We start from the raw sequence: 23,364 nt of genomic DNA on the forward strand, positions 1-23,364 counted from the left end.
ATACCCTGTTTCCCCTTCCAATGGAAGGTGCTCAAGGCAACTAACAAAAACTAAAAACATTAAAATCACAAGCAGCATACACCACCAAACAAAGCAACATGCCAAAATTAAATCCAATGAGAAATAAAATCAAAAGTCACATAGTAGTAATAATAATAATAACCAGTATTTATATACTGTCTTTCTAGTAATTGGATTACTCCTTTGACTTCATTCAAGTCAAGACTTTATTCAAGTCAAAGGCGGTTCACATAGGCAGGCTTTCTCTAAACCCCCGAGCAGGTTTTTACAATTACAGTGAGGTTCTATCTTTCAAGACCCAAACAACATTCCAGATGGATCTTTCAAATGGTTTGGTATCACTACCAGCTCCCACTTCTGGCCATAACATCACTTCTGGCAGGTCCCAGACAAACTGTCATTCTAAAAAGTGGGTCCCGGTGCTAAAAGTTTGAGAACCACTGCACTAGAGGGTGCACCACCTTCACCTCCTGCTGGAGGGTGTTGTACATCTGGGTACCACCACAGAGAAAGGTGTTTCACATGTTGCAGCCAGAGGCACTTCTCTCAGTAGTAAAACAGATAGGGCCTTCCCCAAAGATTGGAAGAGGTGGTCCTTGAAATACTCTGGTTCCAAGCCATGTTGGGGTTTAAAAGTTAGCACCAACACCTTGAGTTGCACTCAAAAACATACTGGCAACCAGTGCAGGCAAGATGACACAGATGTGATGTACTCCACCTGACTTGTGGTTGGCAACCTTCAGTCTCGAAAGACCATGGTATAAGCCTACAGCACCCGGTATTCCCAAGTGGTCTCCCATCCAAGTACTAACCAGGCCTGATCCTGCTTAGCTTCTGAGATCAGACGAGATCGTGCTAGTTAGCAAACATCAGCGGCATTTGCACTTGCTGGTTTCCAAATGGTCTTCAAAAGCAGCTCCACGTAGAGTGCATTACAGTAGTCCAGTGTTTCTCAAACTGTGGGTCAGGACCCACTAGGTGGGTTGCGAGCCAATTTCAGGTGGGTCCCCATTCATTTCAATATTTTATGTTTAATATATTAGACTTGATGCTACCATGGTTTGTGGTTTGGAGAAATCTTACAGACCTGTTCTTTTAACAGGCTACTATATATATTCATTTAACAATGACAGTAAATGGGACGTACTCCTGGGTAAGTGTGGGTAGGTTTGCAGCCTAGGATTGTTAAAAACTGTCCTGCTTGATGATGTCACTTCTGGTCATGACATTACTTCCGGTGGGTCCTGACAGATTTTCATTCTAAAAAGTGGGTCCCAGTGCCAAATGTGTGAGAACTTCTGTTAGTTCAATCAAGATGTAACCAATGCATGGACAACCATGGTTAGTGTGAAGTGATGAACTCTAGGATAAAAAAAACTCCAACTTATACACATATGTACATGTGTGTGTGTACGTGCGTACATATGTACATGTGTGTGTACACATGTACATATGTGCATGTGTGTGTGTACGTGCGTGTGGGTGATGTATGTGGGGGTGTGTGTGTGTGAGAGAGAGAGAGAGAGAGTGCTGTTGGTGACTAACCAGGAAAGAAAGCTTGGGTTCATTGTTAAATACTTCAGCATACAACCCTTCCTGATGGTAATCCTATACTTTGGGAGCCAGTCCCCTTGAACTCAGTGGGGCATCTTTCTGAATCAACATTCACAGGATCAATGCAATCCATGATGATATGAATATCATCCCCATCCCAATAAAAGTTGACATGTGTTCCATCATACTATTGTTAATCTGGGCAAGCTGTAGAGATGTACTAAGCATTCAAATATTTGCTGTTGGGTCAAAGGAAACAAAGCTGACTAATAAACTAAAAATAGTCACAGTGGTGTGTATTCCCTTTGTCTCCATGTGCTTTCTGAGAAAGTCAGCCATGAGTTGCATACTTTCAATAGGAAACACATTTATTTGCTACACCCAAATTAATTATCCCAAGAGTTAGTAGCAAAATGATTGAGATAAAAAGTTTATGAGCAATCTGGTCTCAGACAGAGAAAAGGGTGGGGGCAGGAAGGGACCAATTGCAGAGATCTCTGCATGGTGGAGGATGGGGTGTCAAATTCTGAGGGCAAGGTTTCGAATTACTCAACTTCCTGGCATCTAGCAGTCTCACTGAGGTTTTGTTTTCAACTCAGTTCAGTTTTGCTACAGTAAATGTTGACAAATGTAAGCAAAGAAAAAGAAAAACTAAATCCAGCTTTGCAGTCAACCAGAGGGGGATGTTGCTTCCATTTAATGGAGGTACTTAATGGTACTATTCCTTTAAATGGAAGTATTTCTTAGAAATGGCACTGTTTGTACATACATGCAAAATAGTCAATATTAAATATTTAAACTGAACAATTTATTAAACTTTGTGAAAATAAGATAATGTCTTACAGAGCAATCCTATGAGCATTCTATGCAGAAGTAAGCCCCACTGAGTTCAATGTGACTTATTCCCAGGTCAGTGTGTATAGGATTGCTGCCTAGGAACAGACATCCTATAAGTTAACTCACCATATAGTCTCCTACACATTTTACCTACAGTGGTCTGGTTCTGATGATACTGCCAGACCAGTCATTCTAGTTTCATGATGAGGGGTATGCATGCACATGTCCTGCTCCCACATCATAGCTAGTTTGTGTTATTCACTCAAACCACCCTTTAACATGCAAATAAAATACAAATTAAGCCATTTCTGCCCAATGTTGCATGTACACAACAGAGATCAAATTTGTATACCTGTGGGCAGGGCAAAAATGGGTAAAAGGAAATTTGGATGACTTGTCCCCATGCAATCATGCAGAAGCGTGCTGGTGTGCCAGAAAGGAAAGTGTGATATGCACACACATGCCCGTCATCACGAGAGTAGAAGGACTGGTTGGGTGATAGTGTCCAAACCAATGAATTAACAGTTTGAGGTACAGAAAAATACTTCATACTACTTGGTAAGATGATTAGGAGCCCTCTTCTCATAAAATCCTCCCTGCATTCAGTAGATGCTGGGAGAGGGAACAGAACTGTGCCCACTGGTCATGTATGCTGGGGACAATGTGCTTGCTAGCCATGCCACTTAGGAGTCATGCATTCAGCTTTGATAAGAAATGGGCAGTACCTGCTTACATCACAGGAATAGGAATTTAGAGTTCCTGCTCTGTGGTGTGCATGGGTACTGCCCCTTCATCATAAAGACCAAATGTATGATCACATGTGTGGCAAGCATGCTGACATCAGGGGGCAAGCACAATTCCTTTCTCTGCATTTACTTAATCAGCAAGAGTTTCATGAGGTCTACAGAAGACCAAGCTGTCTCAGGATGATGTGGGTTCATTGTTACAGCTGTAACAATAACATTAATACTGTATCACACTAAACTACTCATAAATGTGTGAATGAAATTTATTGGTGTGCATACCTTGTTTCTCCAAGAAATGATAAAAGTACCATTTCAATATTTGTGGTACGTTTTTATCCAATTACTTTTACTCTGATATAGTTGATAACTCCTACCTATGATAACATGGAATGACTCAGTCTTGTAGTGTTTCCTTATGGATATCATTCCGCTTACTCAGCCTGAGCTGAGTAAACTTAGCTGAGCTGAAACATGATACTTGGAGAGGAGAGGGAAACCATGTACATGCCCGGTCCTTGATTACAACTAACAAAGCAAATTTGACAGGGTAGGTAGTGCCTGTGTAAGGAAGGGTATCATTCCTGCAGCCATAAAAAAGGCTGTAGTGAGAGGGACTCCTCCTGGGGGGAAAAAAACAAAACCTTAATGAACCTTAATGATTAGAAGAAATACCACCCAAAGCTGCCATATTTGAGCAAGGAGCTCAAGAATGTGGTGGCTGCCCACTCTAAGTATGCCTGAATGATTCAGATTACACTTAGATCAATTTCTGGCTTGCATCTGCTCAAATCTGGTAACTGAAACCACCCTGATTTACCCTAGTGCAGAGGTTCCGAAAGTGTGTGCAATGTTCCGAGGTTCCGAGAGAAGTGCAATGCCCAAGCTCACAAGGCGCTGTGAGACACCTTATGGCCTCTTCTTCCTGTCTCACCAGGTCAACATTGTATGAAATCTCATGTGAATAGCATGAGTTCTTGCACCATGAAATATTGTGCAGTGCCGGCCTGGTGAGTCAGGAAGAAGAGGCTACATGGCGTGGCACCCCTGTGAGTGCAAAGGGCACCATGAACACGGTAAATTTGGGAACCACTGACCTAGTATATGATGTAATCTAGGATATGGGGCAGGGTAAGTGCAACTCTGATGGCTTTCTGGATTTCTCAACACTATTTGATACAATCAGTTATGGTATCCTTCTGGGCTGCCTTTCCAGGATATGACTGGTTTGCATGGCTCCAGTCATTTCTCAAGGTTTGTCCAGATGATTGTGCTGAGTGGTCACTGTTCTTCTCAATGGTCTTTCACTGTGGGGTGCCACAGAGTTTCATCCAATCTCTTATCAGGCTCCCAAAAAAACTTGGTTGTGTGGAGAAGGTCTATTCCTCCCACTGGAGGATTTGATTTTGGGGAAAGGAAAGAGATTGTGTCCTCCTGCAAGGACATGGTTAGCAGGAAAGAGAAACCTCAGTCTCCACAGACATCTTGGGAAAGCAGAACGTCTTTCCCTCAGAAGGATTTTGCATTTTGACTCCATTTATGTATGTGCCTGCTCAAGCTCTTTCCGCTGGGGGCTGGGGATAAGAATAGGCCCTCAGTTTGGCTGTACTTGTGACTAAACTAAGAGGTGACTAAACAGCCACCTGGTAGATGGAACCAGCCATGCTGCCTGGGAAGGCAGCTCATCTGAGAGAAGGAAAACTCTGATCCCAAACCTCCACTGCCTTGTGGGTACATCCAGTTATGGAAAAGGCTTCAGGAGTCAACCTCAAGGCAAAATCCGGAGCCGGAGTCCCTGAGGCAGTTCATGGCTGAACACAGTCACATTCTAGGAACTCCTGCGAAGCCGCTGGAACCAACTGTATTGGCTTCTGCCTTTCCATTGGACCATTTCAGCAACGTGAAGAGGGGGGATTTGCTGCATGGGAAACAGTCTATCCTCCATATCTACTTTACCCAGGCTTCACGCACTGGAGAGGACACTGTTTCAGAACCACCATTCAGAGCGTGATACCGTGGTCTTCCAAGACTGAAGGATGCCAACAAAAAAACAAAAAAAAGCTCAAGCTCTTTGTTCTCACATCAGCCCTTGTGTGTTTTAAGCACCAAGACAGAGCACAGGAAGGCTGCTTTCAGAATATGTGAGAAGGTTTAATGCTTCATGTTCCTCCTCTTCCCTTTACCCTAATGTTGCCAGGCAATCTTCATTCTTCCCCACCACACACACACACACACACACTCTTCCATTCCAAATGTACACAGTGGAAAAATTCACAAAAACAAAACAAATGGATAAAATGACTTCATAGAAAGTCAAATTTGACTGAGGAGCAAGATTTTCTTGTGGTTGGGATCATGTGAATTACTCTGTACTGCTGAATGAAAGTTGGGCTTTGTGCTGCAAAGCCTGTTTCAGAAAAAAAGGGGGGGGATCTCCCTCCCTGTTGCCCTCCCAAGGTTGATTGAAGAAAGAAAGAAGAAACCTTCCAAAGAACCAGCCCGTCTCCAAAGATGCTGCTTTGGAGGAATGGGTTAGCACAAAACCCTGGAGAGGGGGAGAGAGAGAGAGAGAGAGAGAGAGAGAGAGAGAGAGAATTTAGAAAAAGACTGTGCTCACTAGGTCTAGTGATGAACAGCTTCTTGTTGAACAGTAGCACCACTGAAGCTCTGTGTCTGGATTGCTGCAAACAGTGAAAAACCTGCTTGTGGCAAGAGCAGGTTGCAGGAGAATTAAGGGAGGGACAAAGTAATATTTGGGGGAGTGTGCGTGTGGGACTGTGCTTTGGAAACAGGTTGGTGTACATGTGAGTGTTACCTTAGAGCAGTGGTTCTCACACATTTAGCACCAGGACCCACTTTTTAGAATGAGAATCTGTCAGAACCCACCGGAAGTGATGTCAAGACCGGAAGCGACATCATCAAGCAGGAAAATTTTTCACAATCCTAGACTGAAATCCTACCCACACTTACCCATTTACTATCATTTAAGTCCCATTTACTATCATTGTTAAAAGCATCTCCATAGTTGCCTGTTAAAAGTACAGGTCTGTAACATTTCCCCAAATGCAGTCTTATACCATGGTAGCATCAAGTCTAATATATAAAAATAAAAAATTGAAATGAATGGGGACCCACCTGAAATTGGCTCACGACCCACCTAGTGGGTCCCAACCCACAGTTTGAGAAACACTGCCTTAGAGTTGGGATGGTCAACCTGCAGCACACCATGTGCCACTTTTTATGTAGTGAATCTTGAACATGCCACTCCACCTTAATGTTGCTTTTAGCAATTACCACATTAGGTAAATGGAGCCTCCAAGGGCAGTATATCTCCAAGTGCCAGAAAGTACAGAGCAAGAAACACAGGAGTGCTGTTGCCTATTTGGGGTTTTCCAAAGACACCTGGCTGACTGCTGATGAGGCCAGAAAGGTGGCCTGCATGGACCTTTAGTCTGGCTCTGCCAGACCTATTCCAAAGCTCATATAAGGTATGTTGGTTGCCCTGCTACACAGCCCAGCCCCTCTTCACCTGCCCACCTTCTTGCCCTCAAAGATGGTCTTAGTCAGGATCTCTTTGTGGATGATTTTCTCAGAGATGGTATCTCTACCCAGCTGGGTTACCTGGGCTTTGCTAATCTCTGGGCCATCTCTGTGCTGCCCTGCTGAGCCCCTGCTGCCTTCCACTGCCCACCCCAGGCCTTCTTGGATAAGCAAGTGAACCACCAGTTACCGAAATGTAGCTCCCTAGTATCTGCCCTATTGACCCTCTCTCTCTCTCTCTCCTATCCATCATTCCTTTTCCAACTTTCTCCCAATTTTCCAATCAGAGCAAATCAAGTAGAGTTGGAGTGGCGACACTGAATATCCCCACTGCAGCATTAGAAACTTGAGGGTATGCTGTGTAAGGAGCAGCAAAGAAATCAAGCAAACCATAAACTACTGTGGTGCTTTTGTTGTTATTATTTATGTTTTTCAAAAATATATATCAGCTTTGTGTGTGCCACTCAGAAAGTGTCTGTGTGCCACAGGTACTCCAGGTTGGCCACCCCTGGAGTAGGCTGTGTATGTGGCAGGTGTTGGGAGGTATTAGGGAAGCAGTTTGGAGGGTGTGTTTGTGTCTGTGTGCTTACACGCATGTGTGCATGTTTGTGTGTTTGGAGTTGGGTATTGGGAAGCAGATGGATGCTTAATCCCAAAAGCACAATCCTATGCATGTCTACCTAGAAGTAAGTTCAATTGAGTTCCATGTGATTTACTCCTACTTAGGTGTGTACAGGATTACAGCTTAAGAGGATATTTGTGGACTCTTGTCTCTCATGCTTTCTAACATGATCACATTGATTACACACACAGTTCTATATTTCATTTTCATCCTCTGATTCTAGGGAGGTGGTGGAGATCTTGAACCAGCAACTGGTGTCAGTCCTGGAGTGGGACAAACAAAATGAAACTTAATCCAGAGAAGATGGAAGTACTGTTGGTTGAGGAGGAGGAGCACTTGATCCAGGAGTAAGTCAAAGCTGTGAACATAATAGATGGGGAGAATTCAAAAATGAGATTTTATACAACCTCAACCAATAGAAGGTGCCAGGTTCAATCCTGACATTTCCAGGGAAGGTTGGGAAAAGCCTCTGCCTGGAACCTGAAAGAACTGCTGCCAATCTGTGTTGACAATACTAAATGAACCAGTGGTCTGACTCAGTATAAAATATCTATGACATATAGATTCCTCAGTGGTTGCCAGGATTCCCAGAAAGGACTGACCAAGCACCCCTTTGACTGTCACCAAGTATCGATCAATAATATTGGGTGATGACTAATATTTGAACAAGTCAACTGGAATCCCAAAATCTGGCTGGACCAAAACTTTCATCAGGACCTGCATGTTGCAGTTTGATGTTGTTTGCTTTGGATTTCTCAGGGTGAAATAAGATGATAGTTAAGGGCCCCATTTGTTAGAGGTTGAAGCAACTGTCCTTTCTTGGTTGGGAACTAAACAGCCATGAAGAATCCACTTTAGTAAATTTTAGCTAGTATTGTGTAGCCAGATGCCTGAAGTTTTATTATTCTCTGTGTGTTTGCCTTTTCAACTTTAAGACTTCCTTGTGTTATACCTCAAGCCCCCATGTCTTTTGCTTTTGAATAAGCCCCTTATCACATTGGTTGGTCACATGTCTAACCAATCACATGTCTGGCTGCTTGCAACCTTGCCTTGCCAGTGCCCTATTGGGACCATTGGGCCAGAACATTTCTTCCAGCAGTGGGGTGGGATTGGGTGCTCCTTTGGCCCTTTTACCAATTTGGTGGCACTTTATCAGAACCCCCTAATATTTGGGAAATTCAGGTTCAAAAACCAATTGAAGGAACAAGGAATTTGGCATTTATATGTCCCAGTTATTCTCTCCTTTCACTACAGGAGCCATTAATTAATTCCTCATGGCACTCTCTCCCTCAGCAGTCTGGGAACGACCGAGCTAAGCACTGTGTTAGAAGTAATTTACTCTTGGTAAGCTTACTCTTGGTGCTTACTCTTGTAAAGCACTGAAGCCTTCCAACCATGGACTCTGGCAGCTGGGCTCAGCTACCTTGTTCCCCACAGGGAATTATCAGCAGTGCATGCAAGACACATAATGGCTAGAACCAGCACTGCAGATGCAGTGACCTATATGGAGCCTAGTTGGCCCCATATAACGAGAGCTTTAAGCTTCATTCCTCAGTTTGAGCAATACCACTTAGTAAAGCTACAGCCTTGCCTTGCCAAATTGGAACAAGATGACCCACTTGTCATGACCATGACTTCTGCCTCTGGTCCATCCTCTTGTCATTGACCCCACCCTGTCCTGCTCATATCTGGTGCCACTTGTCCCTTTGCCCCTGACCTGTATGCTCTGTGACAAGACCCCTAAGCAGTCTGTTGGAGCCAGGCCATGGGCTCACCTCTTTTGAAGATCTACTACTTCTAACATAGTTTTAAAAGTATTTAAAATATATAAAATAATAAGTTAATTGATAAATATCAAAGCCATTAAATTGCCATTAATGTTACATAAATAAAGTCCGAGTAGAAATGTGAGGACCAAGAAAGGCAGTATAGAAATACCTGTATTATTATTATTATTATTATTCTAAATAATATATGCATTTCCTTGTATCCTGAATTTTACAGTGTATGAAACCCAAAGCACAAAGCAAGAAAGCAAGTCTGAAAAATCAAGTAAAAAAATCAAGGCACATGATGCCATCTAAAGATGAAATTGATTTCTTCAACACCCATATGAGGTTAGTACATGCACGTTTGACCATACTCTGTATTAGGGCTGTCCAAACTTTTTGGCAGGAGGGCCACATCATCTCTCTGACACTGTGTCGGGGGCTGGGGGGGGAAGAATTAATTTACATTTCAAATTGGAATAAATTTACATAAATGAATATATAAGAGATGGAACTTATATGAATGAATGAAGGTCTTGCAATAGCTCAACGCCTATAAAAGGCCTTGCACAAAGCAAGGCCAGCTTTTCCTTTGCTGCCGCTGCTGCATCACAGATGTGAAGTAGCAAGCAATGGAGGGAGATCTCGTCCCACAGCTCACATGAGAGGTTGAAGAGTTGGCTATCACGCTGAGAGCAGTTGCATCAGGCCAGCACATACTCCAGTAAGTCTCTGGAGGGCCAGAGGCTCATTGGAGACTGGGGTCTCCCTGAGGGCCGGATTGGCAGTCCTCAAGGGCTGCAAGTGGCCCCAGGGCCAGGGTTTGGGCACCCCTGCTCTATATACCTGATAGTTGAGTCCTTGTTGACTTGGGATATTAAAGAAATCAGTACTCAAAAATGTGTCCATTCTTGCTGGTCTGTTTGAAAAATGGATTTGCTCATTCTTGCACAAATGATACTAACGAGTAATGTGTAGACAAGCCTGGATGGTGCACCAAACTTCCCTTTTCAAGTTTCTTCACTTGTTGTACTAGAATCTTGATAACCATCTACAACATGAAAGACAAATCTAAATACAAAGCAGTGTCTGCACCCACTAAACATGACTTTCCAAATGATTGATAGCATGAATTAATAAACAGTGAACCCTCAAACAGATCTCCATTTAACAGATGGCAGAAACAGCTGACGTTTTCTACTTCATTAAAAACTAGTCATATACTTGTGGACATGTGCATCTACATTGACTTCAATGCATTCACATTTAATGAACTTTCTTAAAATGTCTAGAAAACTATATGGAGGGGGTAGGTTATTTATTTCCATTTCATTTTTGCCTCTGCCTTGGGAACAAAAATTGAAAAAATGGATAATTTTGGCTTGCCTATGTTGAGCTGCGTGAGGGTCCAATCCTAAAAAGACCTAGAGCTGGCACCAAACCTTAGCAATGGTGCTGGGTGCCATAATCCTCCCACAAAACATGTTTACAGCACCCAGGGAGTAAGGAGAACCAGTGCTGAGCCCTTACCAGCCAGGCTCCAGGCCCAGCACCAGCAGGAAAAGGACAAGCCACTGCCAGGAATAAGTGCAATGGCAGGGTGGCGGTGCAGCCTCTAGGGGGCAGGGGAGGGAGGAATGATGGTGGGGGAAGGCAGGGGGAGGAACCAGGGCAGGAGGGAAGTGGAATCAGCAGTACAAAGTCTCTCAAGTCTGCACTGGCAAAAGAGCTGGCGCAGACTTGAGAAGCCCTATTGCGGGGCTTGGGGCTTTCTCACTCATGACCTCCCACTCATTCCTGGCACTTGCTGGATACAGCGGTAGCTGCTTTGCTGGATACGGTGGGCTCTGGCAAGCTCAGGATTGGGCTGTGAAAGAGATACTAAATATGGTTGACAAGAAAGTCATTGTGCTCCATTCGTTTTCTTTCAGTAAAGCCATTTCACCAGCTTCCAGCTTCAGTCACTTGAAAACATGATTTTTGAAAGCCATTTATTTACCTACTTGCTTTAATAGAGCTTTCTAAAGACCTTAATAATTTCTGTAATCCAAACATCATAGAAAAAGGAAAACTCCCGCTGGTGACCAAGAGCCCAGGAGAATATTTGCAGGGCATTTGCAAGAAAGAATAATATCTGCAAGGGGGTAGAATAGAAAAGAACTATGATGAGAGGAAGAGATCTGATGAATATAAATACTTGATTGTTTTTTCCTTTCCCTTCAAATTCTTTCCCATTCAAGGCAAGATAAAAAGCACTTGAAAGGAGAATAAGTGACACAGGATGGAAAGGACTAAAAGAAGTGTGTATGCTGTAACTTGAAATTTACCATTTCTCAAGAGGTATGTAACCTATTTTCAGAAGATGAAGCTTGTATATCTGACTAAACAGAGCAATAATTCCATTCAAGATGATGGAAGAGATATCACACATGACCACGTTTGTGACTAGTTAGAGCCTCTGAACTTTATGGCACAATTCTATCCTTGCTCTGTGCCAGTGGAGTGCACGCTTCACTGGCACTAGCCATTACAAAAGTTCCGTAAAGCACTTTGCAATCTTATTAGAGTTAGGCACACTGGTGGGGAGACCAGAGCCTACCCACATGCACTGGCACAGTGGAGGACACCTGCTGGACTAAATAAGGTTTACGCTGTGCAGTGCAGGGGTCGCGAGAAGGTGGAGAGGGGTAGAATAGGGTGGAATGGGGGAGGGGAGGACAGTGATGGGCAGGGAGTAAGCTGATCAGGCCTGGGAGGGGGTGGGATAGGCAGCACTGGCACATGCCGTATCCTATCCCCCTTCCTGGGCCAGATCTACCAATTCCACCAACATGGTCAACTTGGACTTGTGGCAGTGCTATCACTGGTGTGGGTCCAAGTTGACCCATAGTGGTGGCTGGGGCTTATCCGGGGCAAGAGAACAAATGCCCCCTTATACCGCCTGCTAAACTTCCCTGCAGAGTTTAGTGCTAAACTTTTAGCCTGCTAAACTCCCCTGCAGGATGGGGACGTTTAGACAGGTTTGGGCTGCTAAGCTTCCCAATATCACTGCCAATTCAGTATGCAGAATTAACTGTCTTATTGCATTCTCCACCTGCATTTCATATGGAGCCACCCAGCTCCTCACTTATATATTATTAGGGGCGTAATCCTAACCAACTTTCCAGCACCAAGGTAAGGGCAATGCAGCTCCGAGGTAAGGGAACAAACATTGCCTTACCTTGAGGAGGCCTCTGTGACTGTCCCCCAAGTGCAGGATGCAGCACAGGCCCCACTGGCACAGCTATGCCAGTGCTGGAAAGTTGGTTAGGATTGCGCCCTAAATTGTATATATGCTTGAGATCTCTATGCTCTGGGGGAGGAAACAAGATGAAGTGCCCTGACCAGAGGGAGCTTATACCAGCAGCTCCCATGGAGACCAGCACTGGCCTGAGAGTTTTATTATTTTATTTTATTTCTACTTCTTAAAATATCATAAGCCACATTGGGGGCCTCTTCAAAGACAGAAAGGTGGGGATTTAAATAACTGGATAGATAAAATAAATATTGTGTTTTTATTGAGCTCCACATTGTTAACATATGCCAAGGTGAAGCTTTGTAAAGCAATTGATACATTTTCCAACGCAAAGGCTAGTAACACATGACACATCTTCAGTTTAGCCCGTCTTTTACCGACTCCTTGTACCTTGCATGCCTTCTCATCTGTAGGATGCACCTTACAACATAATCTCTGCTTGAAACAGTCATATTTAAAAGATCTGAATAAAAACTCTCATTGCTGCATCCTTTGATGCATTTATGCCTTGTTGGATCTTTGATTCACTTGCTCTTGATGAAACCATTCTGAGAAATCCTAATTTAGTTGACTATTTGTCACATTGTCCATATTTGTTTGTAAATTCAGCAGGAGGTATTTGGCTCATGTCCCAGTTCTAAGCATAGTTATTTGGAAATAAAAACCAGTTCATACAATGCTCATTTCCTGATATCTCTACCTGTAGAGACATTATTTATTCCTTTTAGCCTGCCCTTCCTTCAAGTAGTTCAGGGCCACACACTCGTCGTTCTCTCCTTTTTATTCTGACAACAACCCTGTGTGGTAGGCTGGGAGTCCAAGGTCACCCAAGAAATTTTGTGGCTGATGGGTAACTTGAACCCTGGTTTCACACGTCCTAGTCTAACTACTATGGTGTGGTTTGGTTGCAATCAGTGTTTGCTCTAAGATTGCCACTGCATGGAGCCCTTCTTCGCTGCACAGTGGCATGGCAGCGTCCTCCCTGTGGTCATCTATGACAAGAAAACTATATCATCACCAACATTTGGCTCAACCAAGCTCAAGCTGCACCAAACTTGGTTGAGAAGTGGGCTGCCACACACCTTAGGGGGAACACTTGTTGCAATCCTATACATCAGTGGTTCTCACACTTTTAGCACCAGGACCCACTTTTTAGAATGAGACTCTGTCAGGACCCACCAGGAGTAATGTCACAACCAGAAGTGACATCATCAAACAGGAAAATTTTTAACAATCCTTCGCTGCAATCCTATCTACATTTACCCAGAAGCAAGTCCCATCTGCTATCATTGTTAAAAGCATAAACATAGTAGCCTGTTAAAAGTACAGATTGTAACATTTCCCCAAATGCAGTAACATACCACGGTAGCATCAAGTCTAATATATTAAAAATAGAATATTGGAATGAATGGTGACCCACCTGAAATTGGCTCACAACCCACAGAGTGGGTCCTGACCGATAGTTTGAGAAACACTACTATAAATAAGTTCTTGGGATTAAGCCCTATGAACATAGTGGGACTTCTGAATAAACATGCTTAAGATTGTGCTGGTAAGCACTTCCTTCCCTGTCTGCTTTCCCCTGCATAAAACCAGAAGTTGAACCAGTAGTTACAAAATTGATTTGAATGCATGAACTCTTGGTTTTGGCATTAGGTTCTACACACAGGAAGGGGGTATGCAAGCCTGAGACACCCTCCCACTCTTTGTGTGAATAGAATTTTTGGGTGGGCAGGGCCCTGGTAGGTTTCTCAGTTTTCTTAAAGGAATATATTGTCATGAAAGGAAAGCAAGTATATTCCTTTTCAAATCCAGGTCTTCACCCTAATCAGTGTTGGTCCTAGATCTCCCAGTGCTCAAGGCCAAATACCCTACCATGAAGCTCATCAGCTGCTCCCTTCACCACTTCTCTCCTATTCCACAGATTTGAAAGGAAAAGAACAGAGCAGAAGAGGAAGTGTGGAGAAGAGCAAAGTAGTGGGCAAGAGTATCTGCAATATTCTTGATAACACCACCTTCCTGTAGACTTGCTCCTCCATTCTGTTACTCTCTTCCTTTTCAAATTCAGAGAGTAGGAGAAGAAGCAGCAATGGATCTGCATGATCTCCTCTGCAATCTGCCACCTGAAGTGATAGCCTGATCCTAGTCCAGGGCAGTGTTGGTAGTCCGCATGCAGTTCCAGCAAAGTGCCGTACGGTGTATTATGGTGGCTGGGAGGGCTTAAGTGTCTGTGGAGAGGCCAGTTCCAGTTGGCACTGGCGGGATGAGAAACAAGAACACGCGGTGGAACATATCCCACCAAGCATTGGGAAGGTGTTTCTGGGCAGGGGATTCTTCATCTCTGAAGAATAAGCTTGAAAGTTAGGATTCCCCAGAACACAATTGGCAAACCATATTGTGTTGGGTCCAGGAAGCTGGATAAGTCATTGACCCAGCAGGTCACATAGACACATCATAGCAAGGATGGGCATGTCCAGCAATGCTTGACTTGAATTGAGTCACGAGTCTCTGCCCCCCGCAACTTGGGGAGAAAACGAGTCTTAATAGACAGGATTTTTGAGTTGCCCAGAGCGTTTTTAAGACCTGAAAAGACTCGTGACTCGAGTCTTGCCCTTTAAAAAGCCAGCCACGGCTCCATGGAAAAAAGTGGGGCTGCTGCCAGGGTGTGTGTGGGAGTTCTCTTTAAACACTCCTCTGCTGTCCCCATCCTATCCATAAACAAGGCGGGAGAGTGGGACGGACTGTGCGGGGACAGAAGTGTGTAAATAGGACTACTTCTGTGTAGAGCTGCAAAGGATCAAATCATACTGATAAGCCTCTCAGCTGCTGCACATTGTTGCCAACACTACTCCTTCACAGTGTTGGCAACAACATGCAGCAGCTGGGAGGCCTACCTGTATGACCCAATCCTTTGCAGCTCTACTCAAAAGTAGTCGCATTTGTGCATGTCATAAGAAAATAAGAACATAAGAACAGCCCCAATGGATCAGGCCATAGGCCCATCTAGTCCAGCTTCCTGTATCTCATAGCGGCCCACCAAATGCCCCAGGGAGCACACCAGATAACAAGAGACCTCATCCTGGTGCCCTCCCTTGCATCTGGCATTCTGAAATAGCCCATTTCTAAAATCAGGAGGTTGCACATACACATCATGGCTTATAACCTGTAATGGATTTTTCCTCCAGAAACTTGTCCAATTCCCTTTTAAAGCCGTCCAGGCCAGATGCCATCACCACATCCTGTGGCAAGGAGTTCCACAGACCAACCACACGCTGAGTAAAGAAAAATTTTCTTTTGTCTGTCCTAACTCTCCCAACACTCAATTTTAGTGGATGTCCCCTGGTTCTGGTGCTATGTGAGAGTGTAAAGAGCATCTCTCTATCCACTCTGTCCATCCCCTGCATAATTTTGTATATCTCAATCATGTCCCCCCTCAGGCATCTCTTTTCTAGGCTGAAGAGGCCCAAACGCCATAGCCTTTCCTCATAAGGAAGGTGCCCCAGCCCAGCAATCATCTTAGTCGCTCTCTTTTGCACCTTTTCCATTTCCACCATGTCTTTTTTGAGATGTGGCGACCAGAACTGGACACAATACTCCAGGTGTGGCCTTACCATAGATTTGTACAATGGCATTATAATATTAGCCGTTTTGTTCTCAATACCTTTTCTAATGATCCCAAGCATAGAATTGGCCTTCTTTACTGCCGCCACACACTGGGTCAACACTTTCATCGACCTGTCCACCACCACCCCAAGATCTCTCTCCTGATCTGTCACAGACAGCTCAGAACCCACCAGCCTATATGTGAAGTTGTGATTTTTTGCCCCAATGTGCATGACCTTATACTTACTTACATTGAAACGCATCTGCCATTTTGCTGCCCATTCTGCCAGTTTGGAGAGATCCTTCTGCAGCTCCTCACAATTACTTCTGGTCATCACCACTCGGAAAAATTTGGTGTCATCTGCAAACTTAGCCACCTCTCTGCTCAACCCTGTCTCCATGTCATTTATGAAGAGGTTGAAAAGCACTGGTCCCAGGACAGATGCTTGGGACACACCGCTTTTCACCTCTCTCCATTGTGAAAATTGCCCATTGACACCCACTCTCTTTTTCCTGGTCTTCAACCAGTTCTCAATCCAGGAGAGGACCTGTCCTCTAATTCCCTGACTGTGAAGTTTTTTCAGTAGCCTTTGGTGAGGGACCATGTCGAACAACTTCTGAAAGTCCAGATATACAATGTCTATGGATTCTCCCGCATCCACAAGCCTGTTGACCTTTTCAAAGAACTCTATAACGTTTGTGAGGCAAGACTTACCCTTACAGAAGCCATGCTGATTCTCCCTCAGCAAGGCCTAGTCATCTATGTGTTTTGAGATTCTATCTTTAATGAGGCATTCCACCATCTTACCCGGTATAGATGTTAGGCTGACGGCCTATAGTTTCCTGGGTCCCCCCTCTTTCCATTTTTAAAGATTGGTGTGACATTTGCTATCCTTTTAACATCTGTTCACAGGCCTGATCCTTTTCTAATTTGCTGCCCTATGCTCTTACCTGACTAGTTTTTATCTGACTACTGTTTTTATGATGTTATATTCTTATCTGCTTTTAAATTTTAACTGTTTTAACCTTGTTTTGTAAGCTGCCTTGAGTCCCTTCGGGGAGAAAGGCCGGGTAAAAATAAAGTATAATAATAACAATAATAACAATAATAACAATAATAAATATCCTCCAATCCTCTGGCACCGTGGCTGTTTTGAGGGACAAGTTGCATATTTTAGTCAAGAGATCAGCAACTTCATTCTTCAATTCCTTAATAACTCTTGGATGGATACCATCAGGGTCCGGTGACTTATTGATCTTTAATTTATCAGTGAGGTCTGAAACATCTTCACTTTTAACCTCTATCTGACCTTGGTTAAATTCCTTGCATGGAATTCCTTGCAATGGTCAGGAGGGGCCGTTCCGGCAGCGGTATCTGCCTAAGGTCTTCTGCCGTGAAGACAGATGCAAAGAACTCATTTAATTTCTCTGCCATCTCTAAGTCTCCTTTTATCTCCCCTTTCCCTCTCTCACCATCCAGAGGGCCAACCACTTCTCTGGCGGGTTTCCTGCTTCTAACATATTTGAAGAAGCTTTTGTTATTCCCCTTAATGTTGCTGGCCATGAGTTCCTCATAGCCTCCTGTATCAACTTCTTACATTTCTTTCATCACAGTTTATGTTCCTTTTTATTCTCCTCATTAGGGCCAGACTTCCCCTTACGGAAGGAAGCTTCCTTGACCTTTATGTCCTCTCTAACTTGGCTTGTTAGCCATGTGGGCACCCTCCTGGACTTAGTGGAGCCCTTCTTCCTTTGCTGTATACACTTCTGCTGGGCCTCTATTACTGTTGTTTTAAGCAACTTCCATGCATTCTGGAGAGATTGGACTTTTTTACCTTACCTTTCAACCTCCTTCTAACCAGCTTCCTCATTTGAGGGAAGTCCGCTCGTTGGACGTCAAGGGTTTTTGTGAGAGATTTGCCTGGTATTCTTCCCCCGACGTGCATGTCGAAACGGATCGCAGCATGATCCCCAATGGCTCAGTAACACTGACATCTCTAACCAGGTCCTGAGTACAGCACAATATTAAGTCCAGAGTCATCTGTCCTCTGGTGGGCTCCATGACTAGCTGCTCTAAGGCACAGTCATTTATCATGTCAAGGAATCCGGTCTCCTTTTCATGACCAGAACACAAATTGACCCAGTTGATGTGAGGATAATTGAAGTCCCCCATGATTACAACCCTGTCCCTCCTTGTCACCTCCCTGATCTGTTTCCTCATTTCAAGGTCCGGTTTCTGGTCTGGAAGATGATAGTACGCCCCCAGTATTACATCGCTCCTCAAGCCTGGTAATTTAACCCACAGAGATTCTACGGTGGAGTCGGACCCACCTTCAATCTCTACTTTGCTGGATTCTATCCCTTCCTTAACATAAATGGCCACCCCACCTCCAACACACCCCTCCCTGTTCCTCCTGTAGAGTTTATAGCCCGGGAATGCGGTATCCCACTGATTTTCTGCATTCCACCAGGTTTTTGTTATGCCCACTATGTCAATGTTTTCCCTTGTCACCAGACATTCCAGTTCTCCCATCTTTGCTTGGAGACTTCGGGCATTTGCATAAAAGCATTTGAACATGGAAAGCCCCAGGATGGGCTGCTTATTAGCTCCTTTGTCCCCACATCCTCTCATTGTGCCAAACTGTCTATCACATCCCATCATGCTACCAGTCCCAATTTCTTCTCCTACTCTGTCTTTACCTTGTTGTTCTCTAACCTCCCCATCCTCAACCCATAGGGATGAGGAGTCCCAGGCTGGATGCCCCTTGGCTCCTGTCAGCTTTCCCCCAGGGATCACTTTAAAAGCTGCTCTGCCACCTTTTTAATGTTATGTGCCAGCAGCCTGGTTCCATTCTCATTCAAGTGAAGCCTGTCCCTCTTGTGCAGGCCCTGCTTGTCACAAAACGTCATTCAATGTCATTCAATGAGGCTGCCTGCTCCCAAGTAACAACAGAGTAGCAGGTTGGAAAGCATGATCGCTATGAACCACCTCTCCATCCCTGGGCTTCTCCAGCCAATTCTAAGGCAACAACCCCTTTGGGCTCCTCCTTCTGTCCTACCTCATCCGAAGAAAAAAATCTTTCTTCCAAGGACACCCATCCTTCGTCCAATGTTCATTAGTTCCTTCAGAGATGAACAAGAGACCCCACTCCTGCCTCCTCCCCTCCTTCTTGATGCAAAAGCAAAACATTCTTTCCTGTCTCCTGGCTGGAACTTCCCTGCTGCTTGCCCAGTCTGAATGATGGTCCCATGAGATCTTTCATACCGTGAAAAAAGTAAGCAAGCACACCAAGACAGACTCAAGTCTGCATGCAGGGGGACTGAATGCCGAGTCAGTGGCCTCAGATTCAAGTCAATGCCCAAATCATCAACAAGGTGACTCGTGTAAACAAATCAGCTAAAAAACACGTGTTTTGTGACTTGGACTTGAGTCACCTGACTCAAGGTCCTATCCCTGTGTGCCTACACAGCTGTTACTGGCTGCTGGGGAAGCCAGTATTGTTGCATAATTAATATGCATACTGAAAGTCACATGGATGGCTGCCGGTGATGTGCTGCAGTTCTGTATAACTTAGGCACTACAGTTTGGTGATATTCAAAGAATCACAAGCTTGAATATTCACTGCCTAGCTGCTCTTTTGGACCTGCATTGAATGGAAACTGTGAATAACTGTAGTCAGATACAGACTAACAATAATTGTACCCAAGCGCAGTCAACCATGTGAACAGCCCTCTTTCTCCCAAAATTTATAATACTGTGTGGTCAATATTCCAAATCACAGAGCAAAAGTCTTCCTTAGTACGGCACACATTTGCAAACAAACACTGTACCTGGAGTGAATCAGGGGATGTGGTTTAATGTGGTACAGGGAACAGGGCCAGCTGGTATTCTCCTCTTCATGTTGCACCTGCTGTGAAGAACATGGTAAAATCACTGCTTAGGTCTCACTCCATCTTGTAGGCCAGAAGCTATTTTGAAGCAGCTGTGAGAAAGTATCTCATTAGGAGGCTGAGAACAGCTTCTTATCCATCTCCCTTGCAACAGCATAGCTTGGAAGCATGGTAAGCTGTGCTGATACCAAGATCTCTCATTAGAGTAATGAGCTGCAGCTGTGAATCTCCAGTTGGGAGGGGGAGAGTTATTGCCCAGCAGTTGCATCAGCCAGTGACGTCATAATCCGGAAACTTTGGTTAGTTCAAATCTCTGGGTGGACAAGAATACATTCAAGGTATAAAAAATCCTGTTGCTGGGGTAGGGAAGGCTGTCCCTCATCATTCCATCATGGATATCTGTTCATATCACTGCTGGTAGAACAGGTGGAAGAGTTTATGCTCAAGAGCAGGGGTGTCCAAACCCCAGCTGGGGGCCACTTGCCGCCCTCAGAGGCTCCCAATCAGAACCTTGGGGAGCCCCCAGTCTCCAATGAGCCTGTGGCCCTCCAGAGACTTGCTGGAGCCTGCACTGGCCCAATGCAGCTGCCCTCAGCATGAGGACAACTGTTCGACCTCTCATCTGAGTTATGGGATGAGGGCTCCCTCCACTACTTGCTGTTTCATGTCTGTGATGCAGCAGTGGTAGTGAAGGAAAGGCTGGCCTTGCTTTGTGCAAGGCCTTTTATAGACCTTGAGCTATTCCAAGACCATCATTCATTCATATAAGTTCCATCTCTAATATATTCATTTATGTAAATTTATTCAAATTTTAAATTGTAAATTAATTCTTTCTTTCCCGGCCCCTGACACAGTGTCAGAGAGATCATGTGGCCCTCCTGCCAAAATGTTTGGACACCCCTGCTCAAGAGTCAGAAGGTCCAAGTGAGTGTTAGGAATAAGTAAGAGCCCAATCCTATGGGCCTTACTACTGGTGGTATGCATGTACCACCAGCTCTAGGTGTCACAAATGTGCCATAAAGCATGTTCACAGAACCTGGGGAAGAATACTAGTGCTGTGCCAGCAACAGTCAACATTGGCCCTCAGAGCCAGGAGGACCTGCTGTGGGAGTAGCCAACAGGCTACTTTTCTCTGCTGGCTAGTGGAATGGCTTTTCAGGGCTTGGGGAGAGTGTGGGGGAAGCCTCTGCTGCTGTATCTTGTGCTCCCTCCCTGCCCATAAAGCCTGATATGGGCCTCCTCAATTCTGCCCCTCCTCAATAACAAGTGCAAATCCAAGGAGACCCATTGCTGCTGGCTGCATTCTACACAAGGTAAGGAAGCAGATGCTCCCTTACCCCGAAAAGACTCTGTCTGCTTCCTCAGCATTAATAAGATACAGCAGTGGCCATTTCAGTGCTGCTATTCTTTTGGGCACCAGGGTGAATAGGATTTGGCTGCCTCTCTAGAAGCTTAGCTTTATTGTTTTAGCATTGTGTGTGTGTGTGTGTGTTCTCACAAAGTAATTAAATGCTTTTCAGTAACTTATAACCATATTTATATTCTTTAAATAAATAATTATATACTTACTGGCTTGTGTCTGTGTGAGTACAAGGGAACTGATCCACCTAAGTTCAGCCTGGGCCACTCAGTCAAACTACCAAAGTGAACTAGATTCTAATTACTTGAATCTCTGAAGTTTGGGGACTTAGGGTCCAATCCTATCCAATTTTCCAGTGACAGCGCTGCTGTACCTATGGGGTATACACTACTTCCTGTGTTGAGGAGGCAGTCACAGAGGCCTCCTCAAAGTATGGGAACATTTGTTCCCTTACCTCGGAACTACATTGCAGTTGAACTGGTGCTGGAAAGTTGGATAGGATTGGGCCCTTAGAGTTTACAAGGGCTGTGGAGTTAGCCTGTAGTACTTCAGTTTCCCCTTAGTTGGAGGACTAGCTGTTAAAAGGGGTGGTGGCCCCCACTGTAGGGCAGTTAGCCCTGAGAAACAGCACACCCATCTGACTGGGGCATTTGGTCAATAAGGTGGAGGTGTGCAAGAACTTGGTTTTAACATAAGATCTATTTGCCTGAGAACCATGTCCTTTTATCTCAGTGAGCGTTTTGGCCTTTGAGATAGTGGGACACATAGGAACATATGGAGAATGTTCTTCTCTGACTCACTGGGGGTGTGTCAGTGAGCCAGAGGCGTGTACGAATGGTTAAGAGACCAAAACCATGGCAGCTGGGCACAATGCGCATAGTTTTCAACACATCTGAACATCTGAGCTGCCTTGAGGTCTTCAGAGAAAAGTTTGAACAAAAATATAATAACCACAGGACAGATGTAAAGGGTGATGTTTGCTACTGTAATCATGATCAGAGCTAAAATATATATATATGTGCATATATATGGTTCATGCATGACTCTGAGCACATGCATTTTATAAGGAATCTGTTTCCAAATATGAAGATAACTTTTGAAGTGGCCCTAAGACATTAACGGCCTGATCCTATCACTGGGCAGTGCCGGTCTTCCGTTCACTGTCCTGACAATGGCCATCGCAACTGTAATGCAATTTGCAGTGGCCAGGAGAAGACTGGCTCTGGGCCTCCGTGCCAGTGGGATGACTGCCAGGAGCCACAAACAGTGAGTATCCCACCAAGCGGTAGGGAGGTGTTCTGGGGCAGGGGGTGAAATTGTGAAACCAGGTAGGGGGAAAGTAGTCTGGGGCAGTTCAGGCCTGGGAAGGGGGCTGAGATGGCAGCAGAGGCTGCAGTCAAATCCTATCCCATCCCCCCTCCCAGGACGTGAAGCCCTACACAGGTTTCCTTGGTTCTGCACCAGTGAAATAGCTGATGCAGATCCAAGTAGACCCATAAGGTTTACTGCAGCCTAATACAGGGTAAGGGCATCAATGTTCCCTTACCCTGAGGAGTCCTCTAGCTACTTCTTTGCCCCACAAGATAAAGCGGCAGCTATTTCTGTGCTGCTATACCACAAGGTGGCAGCCACCATAGGATTGGGCTGTAATACATCCTAGGCAGCCTAGGTTAGGCTAGTTAGTACTGACTGGTTTCCTTAATCAGGACTAACTAAATTTAGACTACAATCCAATATTTTTCCATCAATAACTTCCATATGCTGTAACAGATTACAGTTTACATTTTGGTTTACATTCAATCACTCATTTTTCTTCTAAAAGTTCACGCTTTACATCATTTGTAGAACTGGCTACATCCTGAGAAAAATGTTTGATAAGTGAAGTTTGAGGACAAGTAAGGGTATCTTTTTATCTTCTTCAAGCACTTCTTAATAACTTGAGTCTGATTGTTTAAGCCTGAAAATGTCCGCTTGAAGTCTGTCTTGAGCAATCTGCCTCTGATAAAACTTCAGATGTGACAAAAAGGGTCAGGTTACTGAGTAATTCATACCACTCTTCTCAAAAGGAGCTTGCTTTTTCCCTTCTCTAATCCTTCCAATAGAGAAATATGAAACCCCCCAGGCTTCTT

The sequence above is a fragment of the Tiliqua scincoides genome, chromosome 7, assembly GCF_035046505.1.
Source record: "Tiliqua scincoides isolate rTilSci1 chromosome 7, rTilSci1.hap2, whole genome shotgun sequence".
NCBI lineage: Eukaryota > Metazoa > Chordata > Lepidosauria > Squamata > Scincidae > Tiliqua > Tiliqua scincoides.